The sequence below is a fragment of the Eschrichtius robustus genome, chromosome 10 (genome assembly GCF_028021215.1).
Source record: "Eschrichtius robustus isolate mEscRob2 chromosome 10, mEscRob2.pri, whole genome shotgun sequence".
Taxonomy (NCBI): Eukaryota; Metazoa; Chordata; class Mammalia; order Artiodactyla; family Eschrichtiidae; genus Eschrichtius; species Eschrichtius robustus.
This window is the reverse complement of record NC_090833.1, coordinates 26,817,204-26,835,663: the sequence shown is the minus strand read 5'-3', so window position 1 is coordinate 26,835,663 and position 18,460 is coordinate 26,817,204. Positions and strand designations below refer to the sequence as shown.

Below are 18,460 nucleotides of genomic sequence, written 5' to 3'. Positions count from 1 at the left end.
AGATGAAAAAACCCTCAGAATGTGAGAAAATATTTGCAAACGAAGCAACTGACCATGGATTAATCTCCAAAATATACAAGCAGCTCATGCAGCTCAATATCAAAAAAACAAAACAACCGAATCCAAAAATTTAGGCAGAAGACCTAAATAGACATCTCTCCAAAGACGATATACAGATTGTCAACAAAGACATGAAAGGATGCTCAACATCACTAGTCATTAGAGAAATGCAAATCAAAACTACAATGAGTTATCACCTCACACTGGTCAGAATGGCCATCATCAAAAAATGTAGAAACAATAAATGCTGGAGAGGGTGTGGAGAAAAGGGAACCCTCTTGCACTGTTGGTGGGAATGTAAATTGATACAGCCACTATGGAGAACAATATGGAGGTTCCTTAGAGAACTATAAATAGAACTACCATAGGACCCAGCAGTCCCATTCCTGGGCATATACCCTGAGAAAACCATAATTCAAAAAGAGTCATGTACCAAAATATTTATTGCAGCTCTATTTACAATAGACAGGACATGGAAGCAACCTAAGTGTCCATCGACAGATGAATGGATAAAGAAGACGTGGCACATATATACAATGGAATATTACTCAGCCATAAAGAGAAACGAAATTGAGTTATTTGTAGTGAGGTGGATGGACCTAGAGACTGACATACAGAGTTAAGTAAGTCAGAAAGAGAAAAACAAATACCGTATGCTAACACATATATATGGAATCTAAAAAAAAAAAAAAAAAAAATCGTTCTGAAGAACCTAGGGGCAGGACAGGAGTAGAGACATAGACGTAGAGAATGGACTTGAGGACACAGGGAGGGGGAAGGGTAAGCTGGGACGAAGTGAGAGAGTGGCATGGACAGATATACACTACCAAATGTAAAATAGATAGCTAGTGGGAAGCAGCTGCATAGCACAGGGAGATCACCTCAGTGCTTAGTGTCCACCTAGAGAAGTGGGATAGGGAGGGTGGGAGGGAGGTGCAGGAGGGAGAGCATATGGGGATATATGTATATATATAGCTGATTCACTTTGTTATACATCAGAAACTAACACAACATTGTAATGCAATTATACTGCAATAAAAATGTTAAAAAAAAAAAAAGAAGAGACATGGTTCTTGCCCTTTGATAGATAATTATATCATTTTGAAATGATGATTACATTTTCCTTTCCAATTATTTTTCGTACTTATTTTTATTATTCTATCAATTGACTAAGATCTCCAATCCAATATTGAAAAACAATAAGGATAAGCTTCATCTTTCTTTCATTTATAACATTTGAACAAATATGTCTAATATTTCTCATTAGGTGTGATGTTTGCTGCTAGAGTCTGATTTTTGAAAACTTTATCATGTTAAGGAATTTTCCTTCTGCATTCTGTTTATAAAAGGTTTATAATCAGAAATGTTGAATTTCATTAAAGCCCATTTAATTGTTAATGTAATTAACATGTTAAACCATCCTTGAATTCCTGTATAAACCCCGCTTGGTAATTTCTGAGTGTTCTATTTTTATCCTGCTTGACAGAATCTAGTAATGTTTTATTTAGGATTCTTATATCTTTAGGAATAAAAAGATTGATCTATAGTTTTCTTTTACTGTGATCCTTTTTGAAGTTTGATATTAAAATTATGCTAACCTCAAAGTGAATGGGAAAGTTTCCCAGAGCTCTGTTTTTAAAGACATATTTATTTAATAAATATTTTCAAAAGCAGAGTAATTTTCTTGCCTTTGAAAGTTTGAAAGAATACACAGACAAAATTAGCCGTATTTATTCTTTAATGATGTCCCTTTGACACCTATTCAATTTTATCTTTGGTTATTGATCTGCTCATTACTTGTTTTTTTAAGAACCAACTTGGGAACATACTTTTCCCTAGAAAATCACCCATCTATTTTATTAAATGTATTGGAATAAAGCAGCATTTATTATTCATTTGTGAGTTTTAAAATATCTTCCAGACCTGTGATTTTCATCACCCTCTCAATCCTCGATTATTTGTGTTTTCACTCCTTGGACCTTTGTTCAATTTCTCAGAGGGCTATTTATTGGGGTTATGCTTTTTGGTGGTATAAATACATTTTTCAATGTCTATAATTCCTTGATCATTGATATTTATTGTAGAGTAGAAGACGACACCTGGGTTTAATTTTTTACCTTAAAAGTAAAAGCTAAGGTGTAACTGTTTGAAGAGATAACAGAGTAAACAGGAATGGAATAGGGAGCTGTAAAAGGTGTATCTGAGGGAGTTGATCAGAAATAACTAATTTGGGGGTCAAATGTAGACCCATTGTATCTGTGCAGAGAGGATAGGCTTTACCAGAGCCCATGTCTGGTAAATTATGTGGATAGTTTCTATGTAAGATCATAGACACTCATAGCATGCAGGAATTGGCTAGAAAATTACTCCCATTTCCTCATTATATAGATGCAGAAACTAAGCTACAAAGAGTTGAAGTGACTTACTCAAAGTTACACAGGATGCTAATTAGATGATTGAGGACTACTTAATACAATAGAGTTATTTGCACTATACAACACTTTTTTTTTAAAAAAGAAAATATATATTTAGGTTAATAGGAAGAAATGCAGGGATACTTCTGTAAATGTTTTATACGTATTGTTTTGATACGATGCCAGACTTCGTCTTCATTTCCTAGGTGAAGAACTGGAGACATAGAGGATTGAAGAAGAGCAAGTCATGATCAAAATCAAGTCTGAAACCTCTTTCTATTGATTGCCTTACCTGTAAGTAACTCAATAAGCAACACTGCCTCTTTCAAAAATCAATGAACGGAAATGCTATGAGGAAACAAATTGGGAGAAATCTTCATTCTTGTAAGTATTCACAGAAAAGACTTTAATTGTTGCTATTCTTTACTTATTAAAATAGGGAAAATTAAAAGAATGATAATACTCAGTGCTTGCAAGAATCCAGGGAAATTGAGGCCCATATATTATTGTAAAATAACAATCTTTGGAAAGACAAACTTGCCAACTAAGGAAAAATGCTATATGGATGAAGGTACTTGTTGTGGCAGTTTCTAATGAAAAAAGACTTGAAGCAACAGACTTAGTCAGAGGAGAAGGTCTAAGTAAATTGTGGTACACATGAGAATATTGTATAGCTAACAAAAATATCCTTATCGTCAGGAATACAAGCATGAAACAATGCCTATACCTCTGTGTACTCACTTCTCTACACTTGGCTCAGTCAGCTCCACGCACACTGAAATTAAGGTGAAGGCCAGCTGGACTCCTTTTTTCTTTTTATTTTTTTAATTGAGGTATCATTGATGTACAATATTATATAAGTTTCAAGTGTAAAACATAGTTGTTCATGATTTTTAAAGGGCTTATTCCATTTGTATTTATTATGAAATATTGGCTATATTCCGTGTGTTGTACAACCAACTAGACTCTTATCCCGGGACTTTGGGAAGAATCTGCTTCCAGCCTCATTCAAGTTGTTGGTAGAATTCAGTATTTTGCATTTGCAGGACTGAGATTTTCATCTTCTTTCTGGCTGTTCGCTTGTGGGTTCACTGTCATCTCTAGAGGCTTCTCCGAGGCCCTTCCATGTGGCCCCCTCCATCTGAGCATTAGAGAACCTCCCTTATGTTGTTCCTCACTTTCTCTTTTGAGAAACTGGAGAAAACCAACTGGAGAAAACTCTACTTTTATTGGGCTCATGTGATTAGGTTAGGCCCATATGCAATGGGTTAGGCCCACTGACCTGTCTTAAGGTCAATGTCTGCAAAATCCCTTTTGCCACATAACATAATCATGGAAATCAAACCAAGGAGCAAAGGGTACCATGGGGTCATATTAAAATTCTGCCTGCCATGCCACAGATTGGGCTCACTCTCTCATTTCCTTTAGGTCTTTTCTCAGTTGTTAACTTTTCAGCAAAGTGTTTCCTGGAATCTATCTAAAATTTCAACTGCTCCTCTTATCCCCACCCAAACTTCTACCCCCTTTGCCTGTTTTTGTTTTTGTTTTTAATTTCTTCTTTAGCACTTATCATCTAATGTACAATGTGTCTTACTTATTTATATTGTTTGTTATCTGTCTTCTCCAGCACATGTAATCTCAAAGAGATCAGGGACTTTGTTGTTCTCACTGGTAGAATGGTGCCTGGAACATAACAAATACTCAGTAAATATGCGTTTAATGAGTGAATAAATGATACAAAATTATATAGAGAGTATGATTACAATTATTTAAAAATATGAATGCATGTAAACACAATTAAAATAGTATTGTTAAGATGGTAAGATTTTAATAGCTTAAAAATCTATTTCCCAAGCTTTGCACTATTTTTATATTGACATAACAAAGAAAAGACCCCATAGAAGGGGCTGTTCTCTGGGTAGTGGGAATTAGCCAAGTATGACATACCTTGTGAGCAGGTAATTTTGAGGTAATGCTAAGGACTCAGCAGCTCATCATAGGCAGAAAAATATGCCAGAGGCGATGTGGAAGAGGAGAAAGAGCATGGGAGATGGAATCGCAAAGACCTGGATTTGAGTCTCTCTTCAAGTATTTACGAGTCGGGTGACTTGAAAAGTCACTTAAACCCTCTGAGCCTATTTTCTCACTACATAAATGAGGACACTAACTACTTTCATCATTGGGTTGCCATAAGGATCATGTAAGATGCTCAGTATTACTTTGATTCATGTCATCCAGCCTATTCACCCTTGTGATGGCCAAGAGAAAGGCTTCTCATGCTTTACCAACTTCTCTTCTTCATCTAACTTGTGTGCAGTTACAGAAAAGGACTTTCTTGTTAGGGTAGGTTGATTTTCCCATGAAAGAAATGTCACCAATTTTTTTTTAAAGCAATATTGGTTTCCAATAATTGTAACTAGCTTAAAATAACAGAAACAGAAATTCCTATGTGGATAACAAAATTTCCCTTTGAGTTCCAAAGGATCTCCTGGCACTCTCAAATTATTGTACCTTGAAATTGTTTCAATAACTGCATTCTTTATGACAGGAGTTTGAATATCAAATATTGGTCACTACAAGAATATTAAATTTTTAATCAGAAATAGGGAAAAATTACTTTAAGTTCTGATACTATCAATTTCTCATTATTTGACCTTGAACCATTCACCTTACTTCTCTTTGCCTTCTGGTACATTTTGAGAATCCTTGCATGCGTGAACAAATGACTCTTTGTGGAAAGATAATTCCCATAGCAATAAAAGTGATTACATTTTAAGCATCTAGGATATTCCAGGCGCAGTGCTATATTCTTTACATACATTATCTTAAAAGCTCAAAACAAGTCAACCAGCTGATATCATTGTCTCCATTTTATCCACAAGAAAGCTGAGGCTTAGAGAGATCAAATAAATTCTTGAGAGTAGCACAACAAAATGCTAGAATTGATCTCCTGCTATAATCTCTTAACATCATTTTGCATTTGGACTATTCTTTTCAATGCATTTACTCTCTGGCCCAATTTTGTGTCAAAGAGGATTTGGTTCAACATTCTATGCCTTTATCTAAGTCTTCAATTAAAAAAAAAATTAACACAAGTTTGTTTGTTCCTTGCTACACCCCAGGCCCCTAGCACACCTATTAGGTAGTAGGTGTTCAATAAATGACTTTTGAATGAACAATGTGGTGCCCTGTGCCATGTCTCCCTTGACATACAGTAGTATTGGCCCTTTCAGTTACAAATCTATTAGATTTTGTTGTTAAGATATCCTTATTTTTGTACTTTTATCTGTAATTACTAAAGGGAGACATTGTGAAATGTTTTGGTGTGGTCGGGTACACTATAGTTTCCCCCAAATTACACTATATCTATAGTTTCCCCCAAATCTACCATTCCGATAATCTCATTTTACAAAAAGGAAAGCTTAAGATGTATCTCGTTTTTCATGAACATATTATTTTTCTCCTCTTTCTTCTCTTAGAGTTCACAAATACTCAATTTTAACATTTGACCCAGAAAACTACTTGGGATAGACATTAAGTGCAATATATATTTTTGCAGCATGTTCTTTTTGGTGAGGCAAGATAGTATTTTCTATCTTAAGTCTTATAAGATTTCTGGCAGAATTTTGAGGCTACATTTGGGAACTTCTCTTAACAACAAAAACAGCAATAACCATTTATTCCAAAAGTTGCGTGTATAAACACTGCATAGACACCTGACCTACATTATCTAATTTAATTTCCCCCAAATCTATGAAGTAGGCATGAATATCTGAAATTTACAGATCAGGAATCCAAGACCCAAAGAGCTAACTATTTGCCCAAAGTCACCCATATGGTAAGTAGTAATCAGGATTCAAAGCCAGGTCTCAAATTCCAAAGATTGTGTTTTTAATGAGTATATATGTTGCCCTTTATAACTTTTCAAGGCCAGGAAACACATTAAAAAATCCTAATTTTTTCTTATGATCACTTCACCTGTGTTTGGCTTCAATTTTCTTGTTTTATTTGGATTAGGCTAGGTTATGCTGCAGTGACAAATAGCATCAATTATATTTTAGTGTTGCACTTATGTAGCAAAATGGGTTTACATGATTGCAATGACTGGAAGATCATGCTGGAAAGTCATGCACAGGCAATTAACTATTTTAAACTCAAAATGATACATATCACTTCTAGTGGCATATCATGGCCAAACTTCAAGCGGTAGGGAATCACAGCCCTCCATTGTATCACGAAGGAGAGAACAAGCTATCAGTGGACACTGGTAGTGTCTCCACATATCCATGTATTTTCTGCCCTTTTCAGAGTTGAAAATATTCTCTCTACTTTTAAAATTTTTCTTGGGGTATAGTCGATTTACAATGTTGTGTTAGTTTCAGGTGTACAGCAAAGTGAATCTGTTATAAATATACGTATACCCACTCTTTTTTAGATTCTTTTCCCATATAGGCCATTACAGAGTACTGAGTAGAATTCCCTGTGCTATACAGTAAGTCCTTATTAGTTATTTATTTTATATATAGTAGTGTGTATGTGTCTATCCCAATCTTCCAGTTTATCCCTCCCCCACCTTAACCCCTGGTAGCCATAAGCTTGTTTTCTACATCTGTAACTCTATTTCTGTTTTGTAGGTAAGTTCATTTGTAGTCTTTTTTTTTTTTTTGACTCCACATATAAGTGATATCATATGATATTTGTCTTTCTCTGTCTGACTTACTTCACTCAGTATGACAATCTCTAGGTCCATCCATGTTGCTGCAAATGGCATTATTTCATCCTTTTTTATGGCTGAGTAATAGACATTTCTCCAAAGAAGACATACAGATGGCTAAAAAGCACATCAAAAGATGCTCAACATCACTAACTACCAGAGAAATGCAAGTCAAAACTACAATGAGGTATCACCTCACACCAGTCAGAATGGCCATTGTCAAAATATCTACAAACAATAAATGCTGGAGAGGGTGTGGAGAAAAGTGAACCCTCCTACACTGTTGGTGGGAATGTAAACTGGCAGAGCCACTATGCAGAACAGTATGGAGGTTCCTTAAAAAACTAAAAATAGAGCTACCATATAATCCAGCAATCCCACTCCTGGGCATATATCTGGAGAAAACCATAATTTGAAAAGATACATGCACCCTCAATGTTCACTGCAATGCTATTTACAATAGCCAGGACATGGAAGCAACCTAAATGTCCATCAACAGATAAATGGATAAAGAAGATGTGGTACATACATAAAAAATATTCTTTTTTAAGAGAATCGGTAATGAAGTTCAGTTTTCATTAAAAATTATACCATTATCGGGGCTTCCCTGGTGGCGCAGTGGTTGAGAGTCTGCCTGCCGGTCCAGGGGACACGGGTTCGAACCCTGGTCTGGGAGGATCCCGCGTGCCACGGAGCAGCTGGGCCCGTGAGCCACAGCTGCTGAGCCTGGGCATCTGGAGCCTGTGCTCCGCAGCAAGAGAGGCCGCGATGGTGAGAGGCCCACGTGCCACGATGAAGAGTGGCCCCCGCTTGCCGCAACTGGAGAAAGCCCTCGCACAGAAACGAAGACCCAACACAGCCAAAAATAAAAAATAAAAAAATAAATAATAAAAAAATAAATAATTTAAAAAAAAATTATACCATTATCTATTTTCTTATAATTATACCATTATATATTTTCACATAAAAATTATGCCATTAGTTCCAACACTTCCTTCTTGAACCTTACAAAACTAAGTAAGCCCTTTTGGTTGTCCCTCAAACTTATTGTAAGAATCATGTAAATCTAATTATTATTTTCTGACCAGTTGGTCACCTTCATTATTTCCCCACTCTATACATATCCTTTAAAACTCTGCATTCATTAGAGCTCCCTGTAGAGTTATACTGACCTCACGAAACTATCCCCACTCTTCTTCAGCATTATGAAACCTTGAGTGTGCAAAGTCATAATTTCAATTTTGTGTGCCTGATGTCCCCAGAGATCTTTTGGAGATTCAAGATGCTTTGAAAAGAAGGACTTAAAATGTTTATTCCTCCCCCACTTTTATTAACAAGCTATTAGAGATGTGCAAAATAAAGAAGTTTTTTTTGTTTATTTTTTGTTTTTTTTTTTTAAGAAAGAAGCATTCAGGAAAGAGAAACCCAACAAAGGGTGAAAGCGGTGAAGTGAAGTCATAAGATGACAGCTTTTTTCTAGAGAAAAGCCAGTTCAGACTGCAGGAGGAGGATGGAAGATAGAAACTTCTGGGAGAGAAGCTCTCCGGGCAGTCTGTTACATTTGAAAAGTGAACACATAATTGATCTGATGGAAAAAAACTAAGGATAGGTACACTGAAGACCACTCATGTCAAAAGCAAACATTAAAAACAAAATAATAGTCATTAACTGTAGGAAAAGTAAATATGTTGTACAAAATGGAACTATACCTGTAGAATTTGTCTCTGCCTTATTCAATATTTAAACAATAACTTAAATACTGCTATTAATTAAACAGAGTTAGATATATCTGTGGTAACTTATTTCCAAATATCTCCCATCCTGTATGCCTTATGCAATGAGAATTTGTCACTCTTCCCATCAAGATGTGGAGTTGATTTCTCCTCCCTCAGAGTTTAGGCTTGCCCTGTCCCTTACATGGACCCATACACTGCGGTAGAAGCGAATGCTGAAGGCTTGTGAAGCTGGACTTTAAGAGATCTTGTAGCTTCTGTTTTCAAGCTTTAGGAATGCTTCCTCTTGGAATGCTGCCTTGAGACTGCCATGTTATGAGGAAGCCCGAGTGAGGCATGTGGAAGAGGACTAAGGAGCCCTGAATGAAAGCTCAGCTGAGTCCAGCTCCTGGCCAGTCCACCAGCTGAATGCAGTTACATAAGTGAAGCCAGAAGAACACCCAACTGATGCAAAGCATCCCAAAAAATAATAACTTGTTCTTTCCTTAAGCCACTAATTTTGGGGTGATTTGTTATCCCCAAATAGACAACTGAAACAATGTCTATATTGGATGGAAAGGAGAGGTGAGGTGATATAAGAGAGCTAAATCATCAACTAAAATGCCAGGAAATTAACAAATAATATTTTCAAAAGAAAAAGAGCACCAGGAGTATATGATGAGAGGTGTGGAGATAGATGCCAGAAGAAACAATTCAAGTGTTTTAAGTTGTTGCCTGGGGCCAGACCATGGGGAGGGCCAGGGGAATGCAGTTTTTCATTACAGACCTCTTAGTTGTATTTGATTTTTAAAATGTGAACATGAATTGCTTTGATAAAAGTAAAATTTATGTATTTTAAAATTATCCCTGGGATATGCAGTCATGTGAAGCTAGGGCATGCGAAGGCCTCAGGGCCTGGCAGATGAATGAGGAGACAGCTCTAATTTGGTAAGTTGCTTTCTGTGGACATCCTGCCCCTAAAGGCTTGTCTTCCCTCTCAGGCCTCCCCTTTCAGTTTCAGTTCTTAGCAACCAGTTAAAAATGAGGATGTATTTTAATGTACAGGCAAAGGCTTACAAGTAACTTAGAAGAAGAAAAGAAAAACAAAAAAAAACACACAAAAAAACAAAACAAGAGGCAGCAATGAACTTCCCTTTGTCTTCAGCTAATTTCTATCCTGGCCCCCTTTCTTCTTAGAAGAAAAGGTAGAGAAAAAAAGCCCAGAAGCCCTTGAATTACTAACACCTAAAGTAAAAGAATAATATCTTTAAATCACTGGCTCTGAGAACCTCTCAATAGCCCCAACTCTGTGCAATCTGATTTCTGGAAAAATACTCATAATTGTGTAATCTTTGAGGTCCCTCCTTGTTTGTGACTATGCATGTCATCTTTACATAAATCTTAAAGAATTTGGGGTTCCTCCACTAATATACTATAGGCAGAAATAGCTTTGGAAAATCTGCTTATTTGTATTTCCTCCATCTTTCCCTTTAGAATTCTTAATACCATTCTTTGGCCTATTAAACATGCCTGCTCAAGCCATCCTTTATTTCTTACAGCAACATAGTCTGTGGCTTTGGCTACACAATTCTGACAGCTGGAAAACTTGGTTGGTTCATGCTTTAAAAAAAAAAATCAATCAAAGCAGCTGTTTGGCAAAGTATATTGAATGATTTTCTCATTTTTCAGCAAGCTGTTGTGGAATTACACCACTTCAACTCAATGGTCTCTCATTCTCCCAAATATCTCTACCCTTTAACTGGCTTTCCTTATTCTGTCCTATCCTTGCCTCAGCCTCCAGCTTACCTTACCTTCAAAGGAAGTACCACAGGATTGTGTTTTCTGGTTGGGTGATGCCAGTAATGAAGGTGGAGCTATTCTTGGAGAATGGATCACAGAATATGTGTATGGTCAGTTTGTATGCAAAAAAATGTTAAGATGGGAGGGCTGAGCAAAGCCCCTGCCTCTGCCTTCTCCATCCTTGCCAGCGTTAGTTACTGGGTCCAACCTCGGCCAGTCCAGCATCATCCCAGGTTGTGCCAGGCCCACCATCCCTAGGACTTGGAATTGAATCTTATGCTCACAGGCTGCTCTCTAACCTGCCAAGTATAACAATAACAAGAACAAGAATAAATGCCAATTGCTGAGCATCTGCTATGGGTCCAAATTGGACTGGCTACTTATTGCTAATCCTTCCACCAGTCCCAAATGTTAGGTATGCTTATTCCCATTTTACAGAAAAGCTTACATCCTGGCCCAGGGTCACGTAACTAGCCACATGTGGAGGCAAGATTTTGATATGTATTTTTCTGACCACAAAACCTCAGTCTACTCTGGATATTACTGGCCTTCTGGGCCCTGCAAACACATACTATTGTGTTGACTTGAAATAAATAGGTCCAAAATAGCTTAGTTCTATCTTACATTGAGTCTCTCTTTCTGAAGAAGCGAGTCTTTCACCACCTCTCTCTTTCTAATGAATTAAGCCCCCTTGATGGTGACATTTGTCTGAATTTGGCCAATGCATTTAACTCTGTTCCTTGAACCCCTGGCAGCTTTGGCAGAGGCCGATATAGAGAATGGCCAGTTCCTTCAGCCCTGGTCTTGCCTGCCTCCCCTCCCTGCTGCCCAAGAACTCTACCCTTAAAATACAAACATCTAAAAAAACTAATGAATGTTATATTCATTACTTATGCATATCATTGTGTCCTAAGCAGTGTGCTATAGTTTGTGGGGGACAAAACAAATCAAGCACAGATCCTGGCCTCAAGGAGCTACTATCTGTTAGAAGCGGTTGAGTAGTATAGATTTAAACCACTAGTAATAGTAATTGTAATGGTAAGCACCTATATAGCTCTTCCCAGGGGAAGGGCACTTTAAGAAAGTTATCTCACTTTGTCCTCACAATAGCCCAGTGAAGTAGATTCTGTTATCCTATTTTACAAATAATGAAACGGCAACAGATAGGTTAAGATTAGGAACCCAGGCGGTCTGGCTCCAGATCTGAGCTCTTAAACACTACTGGGTTTAGTGAAGATGCCCAATGGGTTGCAGGAGAAACACAGGTCATGGGAACTGAGAGGAGAGAGAAATGTCACTTGGCTGCTTAAAGCTAGGAAGGCTTCCTGCAGGAGGTAGCACTTGAGCTAAACCATGAAGGATGGGTAATATCGGGCCATAAGGGATGAGTACACAGGAAGGGAATTTCAGAGGGAGAGAACAGCAATCAGCTGGTTGTTCGAAGGCTCTTGTTGCCGAGGCCTCACCTGCCTCCTGTCTGAGTTGTGACATGAGTCATCAGCCCAGCCCTGCATGTGTGCAAGACTGGGTGATCCTTTGGTCCATCAGACCAAGTATGTCTTTGGAAAAATACCTTTATCCCCCTTTTGCGTGACTCCGGGTTTCTCTCCTGGTTTATGTCTGTCTCTGGGATGTGGAGTCCTTCCTTTAAGAATGTCAGTGTAAAAGAACCTTGAGCGAGGATTTGACCCAGGCAGGAGAGCAGCTATTCACCATGTCAGATGAGTGAATTCACTGCCCAGCCTAGGGAAATACTTTTGGTGTTCCTCTACCCCAAGGGGGACAGATGGCAGCAGGCTATCTAACCTCTGTGCATTTCCTGAATGTGACATGTCTGCTCATCTTGTTGTTGGCCGAACTGAGAGGGACACCACAGTGAGAAGGTTGGGGAGAAACCTGAGCATGGAATCCTCGTTCCCGACCCCCTTCACCATGCCCCATCTGCGCCAAGAAAACGGTCATGGTAATGATGAATTTGTACCCTGTGTCTCCCACTGAGGGTGCAGCTCGGGGAGAAACTTGGGGATGAACATAATCCCCACCACACTGAGCAATGCCTCTGACCACAGCACAAACTGCTATGGAGGTTCCTAGGTTTTCTTAATCCTCTAACTTTAAATCCTTTTCAAATACAAACTCATTGACCATTCAGCATCATCCTGAGTGAACTTTTTATTCACATCATCTGACTTCTCCTCTCCAGATGTGTCATCATGGGTAGCCTCTGCTAATTGTAGCCATTATGGTTTCTCGTTGTTTTTGTTTTTTGCTGAGTTACTTGCCTGCTCCTGACATTAGAAATGTACCGATCTCCTCTCTTTCCTAAGTCTGAACTCCAGCTTTACTGTTTATATTCATTGTGTTCCAAAATAATTAGTCACTTGCCTTGGCGGATGAGTTTTGAATGTGACTTTTCTGAAGAGATACTTCCAGAATCCTCAAAACAAGAAGACTCAAAGTCCTTTAATGTCATCAGTAGATTTTTACTTGTGTTGGGGGGTGGGGCAGGGCGTGCGCGTGTTTTACTTTCTGTGTGCCATTTCTTTTGCATCTCCCAGTGGTTAAGGAAAGACCTGGTACATGAGTAGCCTCCCCCTGAAAGCTCTGGGCATCCATCTCAGGCACACAGACAGAAGATGTTCTCAGGGTTCTGAGGTGAACAGTGCCCTTGCTTCTGTGGAGTCGTGATGAATGGAGCAGATGTTCTCAATAAGTCCTGATGTGAATAGAAAGAGAAAACTGACTGGATGAAAAAAGAGGGGGTGAGAGATATCCTGTAACACATTATTCCCCTAGGCTGGAGAATACCACATGCAAAACTTCTCCAATAGCTTTGAAGAGTCAACTTACTGAAGAGCTCAATAAGGTGGTATGAAATCATCATTACTTACCCTGGACGATTTATGTTCCCATGACTTGTGTTAGTTCAGATGTGTTTTTCCCTCCTATAAGATCTTCACCTTTCACTTGCCTTGTTATATTTATAGGGTTGCTCTTATGTATCTTGTTCCTAAAGCCTCCTAAGCTATTTTCCCCCAATGCACTGGACTCTAGGCAAAGAGCATTTTTGAACTCCTGGTAGTGTCACCGGATATTTGTCTGTGCGCTAGTTGAATTCCTGTGCAGCTTTGAATTCTCTCTCCAGAGAAGTAAGGCTTTATGGCTCTTGCAGATTCGCTTAATCTTTTGCAGCACATGAATGATCCCTTCATTCTAAAGGCCCCATGGTTGATTTGGTAATTTCTATAGATCTGTCTCTCACGGGTTTGCTTTTGTCTGCTCCTTCCTTTTCTGTTACTTCATTATTTCATGAGATTTTACTCCATCTTATTTACCATCCCCAATTCAGGCCACTCCTTATTCTTCTCCTTAACTTTAGAGCTTTTTTACAGCTCAGCCTCCAAGAGCCCAGGGTTTCATCTCTACATTCTGCCCATCATTCCCCCTCCTGTTAACTGAAGCATAGACTAGGAATTGCGTGCTTCCATACTCCATTGGTCATTTGTAGCTTTGGCTTTATGGGGATTTTGTCTCTGAAGACCTCATTCCATGAGATCTGTGGTGTCCTAAAAGATGGAGAGCAGAGTTGCCGGTCACTGGCTGGAGTGAGAACTTGTCTGCTTTAAGTTCTTCATGTTCATTACTTTGTTTGGAAAAATGTGTCTTTTAGAATTCTGTGCAGGAAGACATTTTGTGTATGTGTGGTTTTTTTCCTAATTATATGAACTCTATATTTTGATAATAGCATACTGTTTTTTTTTTAATATTTCAGGGTGGTTTTATCTTAAAGACTGTGAGTTTTAATCATATTTAGAATTTGATATTTTTATTTAACCTATATTTTTGTTTAAAAACTGCAGCGTTAGGGAGGAGATATGGGGATATATGTTTATGTATAGCTGATTCACTTTGTTATACAGCAGAAACTAACATACCATTGTAAAGCAATTATACTCCAATAAAGATGTTAAAAAATAAAAAAAATAGAAAAATAAAGGACCAGATGGTAAAGAAAAACAAACATACTGCAGCTTTTAAATCCACAATTTTGATTCAGATTTAAATATAATCAGTTAAGCTAATACATCTCACCAGCTCAGGGCTTATAAAACACTCAGGAAAAAGAACAATTCAAGATATCTTTTGAGCCCCTATGTTCAAAACAGTTTGCTAATTGAGTGTTGGAACCTTTAACCAGAGTATCAAAATTAAAGAGAAAAGAAACAACTGTATGAGAAGTTCTGAAAATCTCAAACCTCCATATTTCCAGTCTTTTCACCTCCCAATTCATCTTTTTTTTTTATTGCTGCTATAATGGTCTTTCTAAAACATAATCCAAATCAAGTAGCTTCCCTGATCAGAAGTCATATCAGTACATTCATTTAATTTCATAAATGAAGTCCAAATTCCAAGAATTGACAATGCAAAATCTCCACAATGTGGTTTCAACTTCCCTTATCCTCATATTTTTACCATTTCCTTCCTCCCTCTCTTCCTCTCCCCATCCCTGCCTTCCCATCTCCCACCCTTTCTCCCTTCCTTCCAGGATATTAAACATCCCCAATATACCAAAGTCTTGAGACACAAAGGGGAATGAGTCATCCCTCAAAGACCCACAGTCTCCATTCTTCTGCCAAGGTTCACAGTACCTTCTACATACTCTGGCCCTATTGTCTTTGCTCCACCATGTTCCCACCACTCACTCCATCCCACCTTTCCGTCACCTCAGATGCCATCTCCACTACCATCTCTCCCCATCTAGACTCTCTCAATCCAAACTCCTCTCCCTCCTTAATGCTTCACAACCTAGGGTGTCCACCTTCTATGTGCTTCCTGTGGTATATTTTTCCTTCATTAAATTTTTTTCTGATCATGAAAGCAATACATGCTCATTCTGTAAGACTTTGAGAATCGAGGTAAGTGTAAAAGGAAAACATGATACATGGTCTAGTGTACGAGGCATTCACTGAGAATGTGGATGTCCAGATTCTAGTCCTATCTCTGCCATTTAGGAGGTGAGGGACATTGAGCGTGGTGTTTACCCACTTTAGGCCTTATATTTTTCTCCTCTAAAAGATGGGAACTGAGCTCCTGATCTGTAAGGACTATTCTGGTTGCAGAACTCAATGCCTAATTTACTTGTCTGTAAGTGTATACTGTGCATCTTGGCTCCTCTGTCGGGCAGTGATGTGCTCTTCATTGCCACACCTTGTAGTTGGCCCAGAGTGCATCTTCCCGCCATCTTGGAAGAACAAAGGCATGCTTTGAGAGTCTCATAATTTTATCCGCAAAAGACTCAACTTTTAATAATTTTCAGCCATTATATCAAATGTACCTAGCTTATTTAATGGTGAAAAATGCTGGACTTGAATTTTATTATTAGATTCAGGGTTTATTATCCTGTGTCTTTCTGTACATTCTTGGTTCCCTTTTATTCCCTTCTAACTTCAAATGATAGCACCAAGCAAAACATTAAAATTCTATCCGCTCAAACACCACCATAAACATTATTTAAAATGATTTTGTTCAAAATCATTGCAAACCCATGTGACGCATGAGTCTATATTTAATGCTATCCTCTCTTCTGAAATTTGAGAAGTTTTTTTTTCAGTCTAGAACTCTGTGATTTGGAGAATTGGAAAAAAACTCTGAGAGTAGCAACTTTATCATAAGATGCATGCCAACAGTAACTGGATAAGGGTGTAGATTTATAAATCCCTGTAGTTCTTTAGAGTTTCTACATATTTTGAGGGGGAAGTTTTTCCATAACATTATCTCCTCTTTCCTAAATGTGATATCCAGGAAGCCCTTCATTTATGTTTGCTACATAATTACCCTTCAAAGTAGTTCCTGAGTCTTATATAAGCAACCAGTAGATACTTTGTTTCCTCTGTGCTTTCCTGTGTAGGGGGTGGGGTGGGATGAAGGCTTGTCCTGGGACTGTCACTTGTCTGGGTGAAGGTGGGCAAATGGCAACCTCCCTGTATCTCAGTTTCCATCTCTTTAAATTGAATTACCTTTCTTTCCAAATTGTGGTGAAGATCAAATAAGATGGTATGATAAAACCTTTTGAAAACTACAAAGCCCCATAGGAGGTGGCAGGGGTAATTCTCCTTTAGACCTGTCCCCAGCGTTCATGGGAAACCTGTCTCATGCCCCATCTCCTGTAAAATCTCTGTTCTTTGCTAGGTATGAAGAGAGCTGAGGGATCGGTTTACTTTATATTTTGCTTTAACACTATGGTAATATTAATGTGTAAACAGAACTTTTGCATTGATATATTAATTGCTTTCATCTATTATTTCCTACTATTGGAAGTATTTCTCTATACTCCCTCGAAATATATTAAAACTATTTGATTATAATTCTATACTAATGGTAATTAGCACTCTTAAGAGTGTAAACATGTAGGCACCCTGTATCATGAAGTCCCTCTTTAACATGCCAGGATAATATCCTGTTATTCCAGAGGGGTGAAACAAAAAAAGAAGTTTGTTATCGTCAAAATGTGAGAGAGCACAAAACAAGATACCACAGGAAATCAATTGCATAAGTTGTGAAAAATAACCCACCCTCTTATTTGCTCTCTTATAGTATAAAAATACATCACACATAATTCCCTCCCCACATCAAAATAGAGTCAAACTAGTCAAAAGGAGAAACTCTGAGCATTATTTTTTTTTCTCCCCAGTTTTATTGAGATATAATTGACATGTAACATTGTATTAGTTTAAGGTATACAACATAATGACTTGATATATGTACCCATTACAAAATGATCGCCACAGTAAGTTTAGTTAACACCCATCACCTGACATAGTTACAAATTTTATTTTTCTTGTGATGGGAACGTTTAAAATCTATTCTCTTCGCAATTTTCAAATATACAATACAGTATTGTTAACTAGGGCTGAGTGTTATCTTCTGAACTGGTCTACCAATATCTTGTTAGATTATGCCACCTGCTCCCTTCTAACTATTTTTTAACCAGAACCTTCTGAGACAGAACAACTGTTTTCTGCTGTTGTAGCAGATCCTTGCCATAAACTCTGTGTTTTGAAATAGCAGTTTACTTAGGTCAAATAGGCTGATATGTTTCAGTTGCTGAATTTTTATTAGATTTTTAAATATATGTATAAGTGCTCACATAAATGTTTTTCCATAGGTATTATCCTATTCATTTTTACAGAACGGGATTCCAAAACCAAGCTCCAGGGAGGTCAAGCAATTTGCTCAACGTTATGTAACTGTTGGAGAATTTGAGTTGTAACTTGTCTCAAGCCCCAAATCCCACACTTTTTCTTCATGACGTTCCCCATCATTTTTCCTCATCTCTTAGCAGTAGCAACTTTTCTCTCATCAATTCTCCTATAATTCTTCTTCCTGGACCATGTTGCTTCTCACTTTGAAGGATGCAATTCTATCGGTGATTTGGTGGAATCAGTAAATGTCATGCTACCTGGGCATGCAGGGCGCTCTTTTACAGAAATAACAGGAGAAACAGTCTTAGAATGAGGCACAGTGGCTGTTTATTTAAACGGTCCCACTGAGGCCATTTTCACCAACTAGGTTTCAAAGTTCCCTGCTTATTTCCTTGCACAAGGAACACGTCTTTGGGAATGATGCTGTCCTTCATGACGCTTCACGGGAAACAGACAGGCATTTCAAATCTCATTACCTGATCGATCCAGGCCTCCTAAGAGAGAGAGAACAAAGGCAATTTATGTGGGAGGAAAACGTGAGTCAGTTAGCTCTCTGAC

The 18,460-nt window shown here is 38.0% G+C and overlaps 1 long non-coding RNA gene across 3 annotated transcripts in view; it reads left to right on the top strand.

Annotated features, from left to right (window-relative positions):
- The window catches only part of LOC137770643 (uncharacterized), a 417,676-nt gene that overhangs the window by 362,650 nt on the left and 36,566 nt on the right, over positions 1 to 18,460 (top strand). For 2 of the 3 annotated variants that reach the window (XR_011075203.1, XR_011075202.1), the window contains exon 4: positions 2,681 to 2,768. This is a non-coding gene — a long non-coding RNA (uncharacterized lncRNA). Of the gene's footprint in view, positions 1 to 2,680; positions 2,859 to 18,460 lie in introns of all 3 variants that reach the window. The other variant, XR_011075204.1, reaches the window with a different exon arrangement.